Raw genomic sequence first — 16,394 nt, 5'->3', positions numbered from 1 at the left:
TGAGTGGGCATCATAAGATTTAGAACATGCACTGGAGTGTGACAAATCTCTCTCTCTACCTCTACAGAAGTCATTTTATTTTGTATATGGTATTTAAAGTCATTGTCAAAAGTATCAAAAGGATGATTCACAGGTTCAGTCATTTACCTTCTATGACATCAGATGGTTAACTGAGTGTCTGCATATTTATTTAAAGTAAATAGTATCAATAAAACAGATTAAGAGTATCCCTATATAGCAATTTTGTGGTTTATACATTCTCCTGGGAGGAAGAAAATCCAAGTTTGATTTTCAAACAAACAGAGAAAGAAATTGTACTCAAATCTTTCAGTTACAGATAGCATTCCAATATTTGAGTTCATGAGTAGACATATTTTATATGAAAAGAACAGCAGGACCAAAAGATTTGCCAGATATATATCTGTCTCTTCTACAACCCTATTTGGACTGTGGAAGAACTGATCTCTATTCTGACTTGTACCAAGCCCTAAGCTTGATGTTTTCATAGTTGTACTATAAATTAAAATTTTACTCAGAATGGCAATAGTGAAACAAGGGTTTTATTTACCCATGTTAATTACTTACATTTATCTAATTTTAATTTCATCTATTAGTTTGGAATTTCTTTGTTGGTTTTGGTGGTGGCGATGGTTTTAATTGTTCTCCCTTCACCCCTCTTCCCTCTCCAAATTTTATTAAGTGTTTTTGCTGTTCTTTCCAGCATGGCCTTGAACATATTTTTTAAAATAAGTTTTAAAATAAGACCTGACCGTTTACTTCCTTTTCCAGACCATTCATAAATACAGTAAACAGAAAAAGTCCCTACACGGAATCCTGCCGAACCATTGATATTTTCCCTTTTTGGCAGAACTGAATTATTGTTCAAAACATTTTTAAAGCTTTCTACTTGTCCTGCTGAATAAGAAAAAGGTATATATGTGTCTTCATTTTTACTTGCAGAACTTCTCAATATCAAACAATGCATAGTAGAGAATGAGAGAACATTCATTTCATGTAAATCACGACACAAGAAACCAAACAAATTGTGTTTTATCAAGTTTACAAAAATCCATGCTATTATAGTTTTATTACAATAAACCCAATCTTACTGTAGAGTAATTAGATGAGATCTGTATAAAACCGCCATCTAACTGTATTAATCAAACTTGAAACAAATCAGCTATATTTCTCACTAAATGTTGCTGCCTTTCTATTTTTCCACTATGAAGAATGATATTAATTTTCCAGCTAATTAGAATGCATCATAATTCTGAAGTCTAGCATCAAATTTTACTTTCTCTCTACAAATTGTAATTAAACAAGCAACTCAGAACAGATTACAGCTTTATGCTGAATAACATTAAAAAGGGGTCGAAATAAATTCTCACGGAATGTGCTTACCAAAGATTTCTAAATGCCTTAAGCCACAATAAATCAGGAAAAACATCAAATATTTTCATCTCAGAAGTGTTCAATTAATGAGGAAAATATATTTTAAAAATAACATATTCAATGTTTGACAGAAAAAAATACTAACGTCTTTTTGAATAATTTCATTGACCTCCATTCGAATGCAATTCAGGACATTTAGCAGATGCATTATTTGCTTAAACTCTATAGAACTTCCTCAAATGTAAGGATGTTTTCATGGTGAATATGCTAACACCACTGAAGTAAGAATGTGCTGTTCTGCATTGTGCACACTATTATTTTTGTAGAATAAGTTCTACAGGGATCTGTTTTGCCCCAGCAGTACCCCACCAATAGAAGAATATGAAAGGATATGAAATGGAAAATAACAATTGATATTTTATAAAATTTGAATTTATTTGCTTTTTTTAACAGTTTAAAGTATAAAGAAAAATGCTATTGCTTAAAATATATCAAAAATAAGAATAAGGAAAAGTATCTGTCTCAGGATTTCTTTACATTATAAAAATAAACTGCTATATTCCATAGTCACAATTTGTTGTGATTTTGATAAGGGCCAGTATTGCTGTGGGCACTGAGCAGAATAGATGCTAATTAATATTTATATACATATAATTTGAAGGAAATATATCAGACTTCTAACAATAAATGCTGTAATCTGTCTAAATTCTGTAACTCTTGAAATAGCAGGATGGAAAAGATGATACAAGAGAAAAACTGAATGCCTTTTTATCTTACCCACAGATAACTGACGATGAAATTGTGATTAGAAAAGTTAGACATTAGGGACTTAAAGTTTAGTAGCCAAAGGTTTTAAAATGTGATTTTTTTTCACATTTACATTCAATATAGACCTTTATATTCCTCTTTTTTACATAAAAGGGTAAGTTAAGGGCAATGAGTTCAATGATTTTGCTTTAATCTATGTCTTTCATTTTACCCAAAGGGATATTTAAACTTTGTTTTAAAATATATATTAAAACAGCCCCCACAAGCACTACTATGAGTAGGTGTTTGCCAGAATATACATAAATCTCAAGAAACTGGGTCTGCAATAGTTCAGGCATAACATTTTGCTGTAGTCTGAAAATGTCTGGGCAAGATCTAAATGTAAATGTTTGACATAAATAGAGTGAACTAATATACTCAGTGCTTTTGTCTTCTGAAGGGTATGTGCTTGTGTGTACATCATACTCAGATACACAGTTTAAGAGATGCTTGTATTAGACCTTAGAGAGGTCTAATACCAGACAATTTACTCTTTTGATTATTTTTTTCTTTATAGATGGGTGTAAATTTAAATAGACTTTCCCCCCTCTCTTAAGGTTTATCACACAGTGGATTACCCACCAATGTTGTGGAAAAACTCCTTTTGACTGTGGAAGCAACATTACTGAATCTTGTTTAATGTAGCACTTACGCTGTTTCCACTTTAGTCTGGGACTTCCAATCCAGCAGGACTAATTTTCCCATATTTCTTTACATCAGTACTAATAAGACAATGAATACTGACTGGTATTGCTACTACAATGACCTCGATGACACAAAAATAATTAGCTTTGTATAGTATTGCAATTTTTGTGGCACTTCCTCTTTCTTGTTGCCAAAGGGAAATTTTCACTGTGCCCATAGAGCTGCAAGTCGTAGTTACTAGGTCTTACATCAAATGTTTTTTGGAGCTGGATACTTTCTGTGCTGGGAATTCTCTTTTTTCTTTGGAAATCTTGATCAAATGTTAAGTTTGGGAGATATATGTAATACATATCATCAACTCTACTGAGAATTGAAATAGAAAAATATTATTTTCTGAGGTTCTTTTTCAATGTAGATCTTAGAGATACCAAGTTTTGTCTATTCCATAGTAACTGTTCTTTTAATTTGATAATTATATTTTAAAAACCATGAAGAAAGAGTTAAAGGTTGGGAGAAGAGGATTACGGGCTTTGCCTCCTCCTCCAATATTTTTATCCATTTTCCAAGTCATGTTCTTTGACTACATTTACCTTCTGTCCAGAAGAAACTTAAAATACACTTATTGCTCATTTTGCTGCAATCTGGAGTACTTATCTTAAAGTTGTTATATGCTATTAAAATCTCTGTTTCACCTTATCATATATTTTGAATTTATTTTCATTTTAGTAGAAGTAAATGCATTAAATTAACAGGAATGCTGTTGATATTGAAAGCCTTCCACTGTCTTTTGAGTCTTCTGCCCTATGTTCCACAATTTATCATGACATAAGGCTTTGGTTGTTTAGTCATTGAGAAGACTGACAATAAATTTCATCACATATATCTACATATATATATTTATAATATGGTTAACACTGACCATTAAAGAAAAGATTAAGATGCTCATTGGACATGATAGATTCTGTGCTTGACATTTGTCATACAAATGGCCAAGAACACTTTTTCAACTCCACTTATGGCAATCAAAAATTCCAATTTACAGTCCACTTCATATTATCTTCAGAAGAACCACACTGAGTTTTATGAAATTATATTTGTCTTACTAATATAGTAATTATTGTGGCAATATAATTGAATCTGTTCAAAATCTCTTATGTCAAGAAAGGGATTTCCAGTGGGTGATTTGATAATAAAGATTAAAGAATTATCATTTACAGAAAAGTGTTCGGCTCACTAGTTACAAGTTTAGGTTAAAAAAGTTAAAGGACCTTGACTTAAAAAAACTATTAAATGACTATTTTTACAGGTGATCTATGGGTTTTTTTAAGTTTTTTTGGGGGGGGGTTATTTTTTAATTTGAATTCTTAGACAATATGGAAGTCTTGTTCTGGAATGACCTGTTCTTTCTATTTTACAGAGGGTTGTCAACAAAACTGGCAGCAATGTTTGTTTCTAGCAAGAGGAACCTCACTTCATGACCCAATAACATCCTATCTGCATTTCTCTAAACATTGTTTAGACACAAAGAAAGAAAAAATAATGTTTTGATAACAGTATAAACCAATACAATTATATAGACTAGAAGAGACTACTAGTGCTTATCTGGTACAATTCCACACTGAGAGAAGGATCAGTTTAGGTCAGACTGCTTGGAACTCTGTCCGGCTGTGTTTTGAAGCAAGCAGCTAAAGGTTTATCTAAAAGATTTTCATTCTGGTGTATATTCCTAATTTAAAAGTTACAATTATATCTTTAAGACTTAGTCTTTGCCCAGTTTTTCTCTCTTACAAAATTCTTATTTTCTTTATAGCTTGAACCTGTCAACAGACTTCAATTAACTTCACATCTTCAACTGAATTTCATGGCAATCTATGAAATTAATTTTTCACAGTACCATGAGCCTATCTGTTCCTTATTTCATACTCAGTAATTAATATCTGAGAAAGGAGATATATAAGAAGAGAACTATGAAGCCAGCAGAAATTAATATCCTGTATCTATTGCTTTTAGATTAAAAGCAGATTCCCCTAGAATTGATACAGTTTCTCTGCACAAAGCAAATGTCACATAACAAACACTGGTATTTATACCCATATTGAAGCCACACTATTCACAAAGATATTTTTCCAGAACTAATCTCAGCCTCTAGCCTTGTAGTGTAGGTGTATCATCAGGCTATCCTTCCCATCCTGCAACTTGCACAGACCTTTTTTTCCCTAACATCAGACCCTGTATTCAAGTGAATAAAAGGCAGAGCTGATTAGGGTAGGGATTTTGTTACACTCAGTATCCAGTTATGGGCAAAAGGGAGCACACCAGATATACAAGGATAACAGATGTTTATTGATCCTATTAACATTTTCATATTTGAAGAGTCCTAATTGTCTAGCACAGGGAAAACCTTGGAAACAAAATGGGATGAACTGTTGCACAAAACAGCTGCTGCGTCCTGAGACCTTTGCCAAGGGAGTGAGGTATCTGTGCTGGGTTTTCCCCCTGTCTAGGGCCCATTCATCCCTATGTTTGCATTTCCTTGTCAAAATTACCTTCATTCTCCCCAGCTGCCAGCTGCAGCCTGGCCATGGCCTCCATTTCCACCATCCCCATGTGCACAAAGGGCTATGGTTTGCAGTCGGTATCTGTGTCCAGGGATGTCACACCCTCCCCAGTGGAGCCACTCCCAGAGCTGAAGCTGCAGCAGAGGAGGCAGCAGTTGCTGGCACTGACACAGGCTTTCAACCAGTAACACCAAGCTCAGGGCTGTTGAGGCCAAGCTCCCAGGACACTGACTCAGAACACAGCCATGACATCCCCCTGATAAAGGCAGACATCATATTTACAGATATACATATTTACAGACTCCACCATCTGTGCTGCCTATCAGGACTCATTGCAAGTGAAGAGGCAGATTTCTTCTGGCTGCCTGTTTCATAGGGAGACAGCAGTCCAGGGATCACAGTGTTGACTGTAAGATGAGGGGACTGAATATTAATTACTTCAGCATTCATCTTTCATCAACCTCCACTCTTCCCTTCACCTTGCTGTATTCTTTAAGAAGGAGACAGGTTGTAAGAAGTCAGTAAGAAAGCATTAAGAAGGTTTTACCATGTCCCCACAGAATACACTTTGAAGGAGTCAGCTAGCAAGGGCTTAGGGGAAAAGGAACATTGAAGCATATATCTCCCCTTCAGACAACGATCCTTAGTGGTTAAGGAATTTTTTTTACATTTATATCCACAAGGTTTTTGTTCAGCAACAAAGTTTGTTCTGCTTTGTTCCACACAGTTACTTACATACATGCAGCAGAGTTTATAAAATGTTATCTGTATTGCTTGGTAGTGTTTTACCCTCCTTGGAAGGATCTAGGTGACAATGCATTGAGAAGGCACAACAAGTATTCTGCTGAGGAACATCAAGACTTCTCTGCACCTTTTATATGGCATGCACTTCACAGTGAACTGGTAGGTGTATCAATATAAATATTAAAACCTTATGCAGCACATTAAAAGGCAGAAGACAGAGGACACTGGATGTATTGGAATAAGGAATGAGAGGAGCAATTAGAGACAATGGTAAAACAGAAGAGGAGTTAAATTAATTTTTTGCATCTGTCTTTACTTTCACCACACAGGATAATCATTCTTCCAAGGGCACTTTTCATGGGAAATTATACTGTGGCCTTAACAAAGTGATAGCTTCCAAGGAGGAAGTTATAGAGCAACTTAAAAAACTTAAGCAGAGTAAATCACTTATGAAATTGTTATTTCAGAACATAATAATTTTATTTTTGGCATTATCGCTTACCTTGGACAGGGAAAATTCCAAACCAACAGGTTTGTTGGTTTGTTTGTTTGTTTGTTTGTTTGTTTTTGGGTAGATAAATTGTGGAATGGTCTTAAGTTGAACTGTCAAGAGAAGAGGTTTTAGGAAAAATTACTATGCCAAACACTGAATCAGTAGGAACACATGATATTCATCCAGGTCTAGCAGAGAAACTTGCTTATGAAATTGCTGAAAGATTGACTATGGTTTTTTAACTTTCTGGCTAAATTAGTCTCAGTGCAAAAAGAATGTAAACTGAGAACTTAAACTGACACCAGTTTTTAGAAAGACCTCTAGCAATGATTCTAGGAAGTGCAGATGAATGAATCTCACTCTACTACAAGGCAAGATAATAGATGCTATAATAAAGAATAGTATCAGTAGATGCATGAATAAACATGATCTAATGAGAAGATCCATACAGCTTTTGTGAAGGAAAGTCATGCTTCACAAATCTATTAGTAGTCTTGTAGAAGTAAATGATAATATGGATCGATAAATATTTAATAATTAAAAGTAAAAAAGAAAGAAAAATAACCTCATTAAGGAGGATTAACAACATAAACGGTTATTGAATAGATTCTTAGTTGGTTAAGAGGAATATAGAGGGTTGAATAGAAAAAATGGTTGCACAGTGGTGAAAAGTTATCACTCATAAATGATTTGAAAATTATGTAGAAAATGTAAAGTTTGCAACTGGTACAAAACTGTTCAGTGTAGAAAAACTAGAGGTAGCTATGAAGAAATGTAGAATGATTCCATGACAACTGAGTAACTAGGTAATGACATGTTTGGTGACAATTGGAGTTAGCATAAAGTCATTTATATGAGGAAAAAATACTTGATGAAATGAAAATGTGTTCAGTGTCTTAGTAACACGACATGTATTCCTCTGTCTATTATGGATAGGTCTCTCGGGGTCAAAATTTGCAAGAAGACCAGAAAGCAATTAGAATTTCAGAAAATACTACAAAATAATAGGAACTACATCTTAGTGTGTCATTATATCACCGAGCAGTTTGATGCTGTGATAGTCCACCTCTTTTGTATGTGGTATAGTGTATGTTACTGCTATGGTCTCACCAACCCATCATAGTTACAACCTTTTAGAAAGGGTGTAATAGAAATAGAAATGGTAAGGAGCAAAACACAGGATTGTGAAAAATAAATTGTTCTTATGAGACAAAATAAGCTGTAACCTAGTAAATACAGTTGGGGGATGCCCTGGCTCTGTGCTGACTCAGGAGTGCAGGAGATCCATTTGTCCTTGACCAGAGCTGGGTGTCACTGATTTAACCCCTGTGCTGTGGCCAGTGTCTGTTGCCTCCCTGATCCAGCTTCAGTTCTGAGGGTGGCCTGCTGGTGAGAGTGTGACACTCCCAACCTGTCACTGCCTGACAAACCACAGCCCTTTGTGTTGGTCAAGAGTCTGTTAAAGATGAAGGCTGGAAGTAGGTCACTGCACATACCAGGAGAAAGGTTTCTACTCCTTCTCAGAATTTGATAAGTAGGACTGGTACTTTCCACAACAGGTATGAGGCTCTGCAGCTAGAAGGCCAGACAAGTGATGAGATGGGCAAAGATCCTTCTGGGGTAGTGTGGCCTCCTAAAACAACACCACGTGTACCCCGCATCAAGATGTCCTTTGTCAACAGGAAGAGTAATTGTAATAGGAGACTCCCTTCTAAGTGGAATAGAGGGTCCAATATGCAGACTGGACCCAACTCATAGGGGAGTCTTATGTCTTCCAGGGGCTCTGGTAAGGGATATTACTGGAAAACTCTCCAGTCTAATAAGGCCCTCTGATTACTATCTGCTATTGGTCTCTGGCAGTGACGAAAGAACAAAGAGAAGTCTGAGGGCATCCAAGACAGACTTCAGGGCTCTGGGATGATTGGTAGAGGGATCTGGAGCACAGGTAGTAATTTCCTCGATCCTTCCAATAACAAGGAATAATATTGGTAGAAATAGGCAGATCCATCAGGTCAACGAGTGGCTTATCAAACCTGATTTCTTTGATGACAAGGTAACCCACCTAGCTGATCAAGGGAAACCAGTTGATGTAATCCTTTTGGATTTCAGTAAAGCTCACGATACTGTCTCTCACAGGATTCTTCTGGACAAAATGTCCAGCACACAGCTGGAAAAACACATCCTGTGGTGGGTGGGTGAGCATTTGGCTCATGGGTTGAGCACAGAGGGTAATAGCGAATGGAGTAACATCAGAGTGGTGACCTGTCACTAGTGGGGTTCTACAGGGCTCCATCTTAGGCCCTGTGCTCTTCAACATCTTCATAAATGACTTGGATGAAGGACTGGAAGGGATACTAAGCAAGTTTGCAGACAACACAAAACTTGCAGGAGCTGTTGACTCCCGGAGGCCTTGCAGAGAGACCTCAACAAATCAGAGGACTGGGCAATCACCAACCATAGGAAGTTCAACAAGGGAAAGTGTCGGATTCTACACCTGGGATGGAGCAATCCTGGATGTACATACAGACTGGGGAATGAGATGCTGAAAAGCAGTGCCAGGAAAAGGGACCTTGGGGTCCTGGTCCCAGACTGAGTCAGCAGTGCCCTGGTAGCCAGGAGGGCCAACTCTGTCCTGGGGGGCATCAGGCTTAGCATCAGGCTCCAGCTGGTCAAAGGAGGTGATTGTCCTGCTCTGCTCTGCACTAGTGTGGCCTCACCTTGAATATTGTGTGCAGTTTTGGTCACCGCAATATAAAAAAGACACCAAGTGTCCAAAGGAGGGCAACAAAGATGGTGAAGGACATTCAGGGGAAGTCATATGAGGAGCAACTGTGGTCACTTGGTCTGTTCAGCCTGGAGGGGACCGAGGGGAGACCTCATCACAGTCTACAACTTCCTCATGAAGGGAAGAGGAGGGGCAGGCACTGAGGTGACCAGTGACAGGACCTGAGGGAATGGCCTGAAGTTGGTTCAAGGGAGGTTTATGTTGGATATTAGAAAAAAGTTCTTCACCGAGAGGGTGGGGCACTGGAACAGGCTCCCCAAGGAAGTATTCACAGTACCAAGCCTGACAGAGTTCAAGAAGTGTTTGCGTGATACTCTCAGGTACATGGTGTGACTCTGGGATGGTCTTGTGCAGGGTTAAGAGTTGGACTCAATAATCCTTGTGGGTCCCTTCCAATTCAGCATATCCTGTATTCTGTGGGCCTGGTAGCTGACTGGGAGGCACTGCCAGACTTCATCTGGGAGGAGGAAGGGGGTTCCCTTGGTCTCCTTGTCAAGACGTGATAGGTTGACCTTGGCTGCATGCAAGCAACCCCTACCAGAGACTCATTCGCTCACCCACCCTCCTCAGCGGGACCATTTGGAAGGATAAAATGGAAAAGCTTCTGGACCAAGATAAAGACATGGAGATCACTCACTAATTACCATTACAGACAATAGACTCAGCTTGTGAAAAATTAATATAATTTGTGGCCTATTAACAGTATGTGTATCATACATCTCATTCTTCAGAAGCTAATACTGAGTTACATCTAAATATTTGGGTAGGTTTTTTCATTCAGAGAAGGAAAAAACTATTTTCATTTGGATGCAGATTCAGTGTTTAGTCAGTGATTCAGCTTCTATGCCAGAAAGTGAGATGGTTCCAGTCTTGCACAGAAAAACACATTATTTTTTAATGAAATATTTTTTTTTATCCAAATATATATGGAAATCATGTTTTGTCTAGTACAAAGGAGCATGCAGCATCAGTCCTGTGAATTATATATGTTAGGTTCCAATAGAAAAAAAGGAAATATAAATCACTGCTAACTTATAGAAATAGAAGTACTGTCAGGTTTTTAAGGATGACAATTATATTTGCTGTCTTATTAACATATCTGCTAACATTTGACAGTTACAAAGAGTTAGATTTGGGGAGAAAATGAGATGATATAAATGCCCCTGTCTTAGTTGCATGATACACATTCCAGACCTCTATCCAATTAACATTCATAATTAAATAGAATTTTTTTCCTATTTAAAGATAATTTTTAAGAATGAAAAATGTACAGTGTATTGCCCACTGTCATATTTCATAGAATCATATTTGTGTGAGTAGATGTAAAACCAGGTGGTACACTTTATATCTGGGCTTGAGATTTGCTTCTGATTGCATATACCATGTCATAGGCTCCTATCTATACGTGTAGATGAATTGTCTTACTGCCCCCTATATATGTTATATACTCCCTAGCTGGGATTTAGCTGACCTCTGTAAGGTAGATCTCTAAGACAGTTTGAATGAATAATATCATAGGGGTACCTATTTTTTTGTAAAGAGCACACAGAAATACTTGCTCTTTGGAGATACCTACTCTAGACATCAAAGGTATGATGCTATGAAAGAATGTATGAATCCTGTCACATGTACCATAATTCCTTCACAGGGCTGTGTTGCTAGAAAGGGATGGACTCTCATCTAATTTTAAAAGCCAACAGATATGGTTTTTATCCCTCAGTGAGCACTGGTAAGCTTCCTTACACTTTTCTATTTAGGTATTTTTATTTGTGGGGAGTTTTTTGTGTTGTTTTTCTTTCTTATTTTTTTTTTAACAACATTCAAATGTTACTGAAAAGGATGGCTAAATTCCATTTGTTGCCTGTTTATTAACTGAGAAAATAAAACTTTAAATTAGGAAGCAAGAGGGATACACACCTGGACTTATGCCTATACATTTGCCATATGTGTCTGTATAATGAGCTAAGTGGTTATTTGTTATAGCCACTCTACTGAGGTTCAGTCTACACGTCAGGTTCATTTAACCTGGAAAAGAGATGGTTTTACATAACATTAAGAAGACAGAGCCAGGTTCTGACAGGAACATGACAGACAATGGGCATAAATTAAAAAGAGAGAAGTCCAGATTGGCTATGAAGAAAAGCTTTTCCCCTATGGTGACAGCAGAGCACTAGAGCAGGTTGCACTTATAAGCTGTGCAGTCTCCATCCCTGGTTTTCAAGACCCAACATCAAAGCCTTGAGAAATCTGATATGACCTCATAGCTGACCTTGCTTTGAGCAGAAGGTTGAAGTAGAGACTTTCTGCGGTCCCATCCAACCCATGATCCAACCCTATGACTATACTTAAAGGTAATATTAATTTTTCTGTATTTGTTTGTTTAGCTTTATGTCTTGATCCAAAAACTTCCAGACCAAATGCCTAAAGATAATTTTGCTTCTACAAGCCCTTTTTTATTTCCCTACATGTTTTCACTTGTTTACCAAGATTATATACAGATATGTATGTGTTTACCTTAACTGTGGTTGTTAACAAGCTGCTTCTGATGACAAATTTTGCTAGTAAATGGGAAAACAATTTGTCTATCCCATCTGGAAATGATGTTGGAACACAAACAGTAGAAAGTTGTTGGAAGATGAGTGATATTAAAAGTAAATGATACAGCTGTTCTGAATTCTTATATCACTTTCAAGTACAAAATGTGTAGGTAAAAAAAAGTTGTAGTATTTTTTTTAAATGTTTCTCATGTGAGAGATTTAGAGATACTTTTCCGATCAATTCAGTATGATTATTTATTCTGACCTATGATTTACTATGTTGTTCTGTAAAATTATTTTCCTTTATTTCCTTTGTGAAAGCAAAGGAAAACATAATGTTGTCCGGCTATTTTTTGTGTTGTTATTGTTTTAGATTACTGCTCACCTAGAATCGTCAATAAAAGAAAAATTTCTGAGTTTTCCAATTAACAGATCTTGCAATTCATACGAATGCATTGATTGAGCAGATATGCTAGAACTCTCAAAGAGAAATCTAAAAAGTCATATTTTTCAATGGGTAATTCCAGTCGTGCCACCTGTTCTTGCCCTCAAAAATCAATACTGCTATATGAATCTCTTGATGAAATAACATAAGAAGATACTAGAATAGAGCCCAGACATTTGAAGCTACAATCTATATTTCATAATGCTATTTTTAGTTTGAATTTTTGTTTAATTTTAACTTACTCTTTAACATTGTGTAAATTAATCTAAACAGCTCTCTAAATAGGTTTTCCCAAATATTTATTTTATACACACACATAAATACTTGGTGCTCTATTGATTCATTTATCTACTATATCTTTTGTATTGAAGAGCTACAAACCAGTGCCTACCATTTTCACTATTCTTTTTTCTGAATGCTACATACTTTATATTTTATAGTCCTTTATTAAATCTGTTACATTTTTCAAAAGCTCCAAAGAGTGTGTCTGAGATATGAGAACTGAAAGTAATGTTATAACTCTGTAGTATTGAGATGACTTGTCTGCTTCTTGATAATTCCTTCATAAAAGCACAAAAAGCTTTCGGTCCATCATCTCCAAAGAAAAATTGGTTTAGAAATTGTACAGAACACGGGAAACAGAAAGCTTAATTTTTTATTATTTCCCTCATTTTATAAAGGCATTTCTATAGGCTCAAAGTAAATGTAAAAGACTTCAAAAATCAATAAAGTAATATTTTCTCTTTAGTATTCCCTTCTTTGAAATGTTCAGAAGTGCAGCAGACTAGAGAATACAGTCAAAAGTCCCCAACCTGTAAAGCTTACAGCTTAATGCTACAGTTTTACGAGGAATTCATGAAAAAGTGCATTTTTTTCTATGGATTTATTAACACACATTTTTTTATACTGTAAATTGAATAACCTGCTTCTTTAAACAAGAATTTTTGTGTTACATAGAAGTAAACTGAACAGGTCAATATTGTAGTCCTCTTACCCAATCCAATAAACACTACAGAAATTATCCTTAGCTAATGGTGATCTATACCTAAAAGAGATCTGTCCCATAGTGTCAGCTGTCATGCTGCAAATCCTGGTTAAAGATACTAAGGGAATACAAACTGACCCAGGTAAAAGGGAGTGAAGAGATTTTTTTTCTCTCCTTCAGTTTGAAGGCCGAGAGATTTCATTCATTAAATTTGCATCAATACATTTCCTGTAGATTGACTATCGTTTGCAAATTAAGGGATCATTGATGAAAGTATCAGGGAGAGTAACGCTTTTTGAAACAGACTTTTAAATTAAGTAACACCTAAAAATATATAAATGGAAATGTTCCGTATTTCCGTATTTTCTTCTCTCATACTATTCTTTTCTTTCTGTTGCATTGTGTATCACAATGCAACAGATGTTTTGCATAATTTTTCTACAAAGAATAAATACATGAAAAAATGAAACAACAAAACTGAGCTTTTCTACATTTTTCCCCAGTAGGCATTCTAATTGCTTTCATGAGGCACTAATTAAAAATTAGCCTTTTTTTCCAGCATCAGATACTTGGTTTTTGTTGATATTCTTAGTACAGTAATGGATATCTGTGCTCTTCTAAGCCCCCCTTCAGCTGACATTTAAAGTAGAGGCAATTCCTATTTATGTCAACTACCATTGCCAGCCGTGTGGGAATAAATGAGACACTTGTTATTAGGCAGAATGAGTGTGCTACTGCTAATAATTGTGAGCTGCATTGCAGAAGACTGTTAGCTTCTTCTCAGTAAATGCAGAGAGTGATTTCTTATCAGCATTGAACATAGTAGCACAGGAAAAAGATATAATGAAAAGTAGCTGCACTGAGCCTTAACTACTGGAGACATATGAGTCCACTGGCTTTTGGGATATCAGTAGAGTAGTCACTAAGACATTCATGGTGTTTGAATATATACCTTATTTCAGGCATTGAGATTAATGAATTATAGAGATTATCTGTTTAGTCATCATCATAAATGATACAGTATAAAAACCTAAAATAGATATAGTTAGAAACCCTAGGATATTGATGGCATAAAGATTCTTTTACTTAATTAGAAAATCAGAATGGGGTTATTAAATTTCATTGTTTCCTTACATAGTTCAGGCAACTAAAAATGAAGCCATCAGTTGACTTCTAAGAAAGGAGTGGTCTTTTCTTTACAAAGTAAGAAAAAAATTTCATTTTTTTTCTTTTTTTCTATATATTTGTGTCTATACATCATATTCAATAACAATATAGAGATAACTAGCACTCTCTTTTGCAACAGTACTGTAAAGCCTGCTTCATAAAACACAGTAACCATCATTAGGCTGAATGCCAATGACCTGTGTTTAATGGGGACGATCCCACAGATCTTACACAGATCTCCTCATTGGTGCCATGAGGAGCACAGAAGGAGAAGCATACATCCTGTCCTAACTGTCCGAGCTGGTCAAAGCTGACTGAAGTACATTTTGTACCGATAGTCTTTTTTTGGGGTCTTTAACAATTAGGTCACATGAAGAAGGTCTTATGGTTTCTCCACAACCTCTGTTTCTGGCTGTGTGAGCCCGGATCTGTGCACAATAGTTAGGGGATAGTGCAGCCTTCTCCAGGTTTCCATTATCTCCTGTGGGTTCAGTCCTCCAGGAAATGAAACCTGGAAATAAATTTATATAAAACCCTTCCCTAGCAACATCATGGAAATATGGCAGATGTTATTAAAATCAAGCTAACATTTTTTCTTACCCGTCTTTAACTAGAGATAGAGAACACAATGAACAAGAGCAAACAAATTGACACTAGATAATTATCAGATTAATTCAACTGATGAAAGTTACAGTTTTTCATGTTATTTTTATACTCAGGTAGATTTGAAGATCAATGTACCAACAGTTAGTGATTCATTGAATGATGGAAACTTTGGCAAGAAGCAAGACTAGGAGAAAATGAAATTACAGTTCGTAAGTATTAGAGGTACTAATTTTATCTTGTAGAAGGGAGGCAGATTAATATTACTATTCAGGTAAGAAGAGAGTTCATCTCTCTTTTTAATTTCACATTTTATAACAAAACAGTGCAGTGCCAATTTTTTAAGCAAATATGACTTTGCTATTAGGAGGCCCCTGGCTGTGCACTGATTCTGCAGTGCAGGGGCTCAGCCTCTCTATGGTCTGAACTGGGGGTTGCTACTGTTGCTTCCTCTGCTCCAGCTTCATCTCCGGAGAGAGCAGAGGGGTGACACCCCTCCCCACCACAGTCACTGCTAACAAACCATAGCCCCGTGTGTCTGGGGCTGGGGGTATTGGGGAGTGTCACATCTGAGCAAATCAGGACCTGCAAGGGATTTTTTTATTTGGTTTGGTTTTGGTGTAACATTTTTAACTTTCATATTCTTGAGACTTTTGTGCAGCAATTTTGAATGTTAATGTCACTAAGTGGACCTTCAAAATTAATTTACTCTACTTTAATGAAAATACTAAAACATGAATTGGACTAACAAAAATTTCTTAGCTTCTCTTTTGCATATAGCAAGTTTCTGAGTGTGATTAATTTTTACCATTATTACGTTATTAGTATCATTCTAGCTATTGTCTACACATGTTTAGAGAAAATAAGAAACTCTAGAGTAGAAGAATGGTTAAAATTCTTTATAATACCAATGTTCCCCAGACGTAGTGCATTAGCAGGAGATTAATGTTGGAGTGAAAATTATCCATCATTTATCTAATATAGTATTTATTTGTGGTCAGATCAAATATTTAATCCATCGTGGGTTTCATATTTATATTTTATATATAAATGAAATTTTTCTTTTCTTTCTGCCTGAGGATTTTATCACTTTTCTTTTTTCCCTTTCAGAATTTAGTCAAACAAAAAGCAATTGCAAGCAGTAGTATCTGCAAATATATTGTCTACTATAGGCAGGAGGTCTGTAGCAATGGAGCATTACCTGTATTAATAAGAGTTAACACAAACTACTGA

Source organism: Manacus candei, unplaced genomic scaffold, assembly GCF_025592945.1.
Source record: "Manacus candei isolate 608988 ecotype Guabito, Panama unplaced genomic scaffold, ASM2559294v1 h1tg000011l, whole genome shotgun sequence".
NCBI lineage: Eukaryota > Metazoa > Chordata > Aves > Passeriformes > Pipridae > Manacus > Manacus candei.
This window is presented reverse-complemented; position numbering follows the sequence as displayed.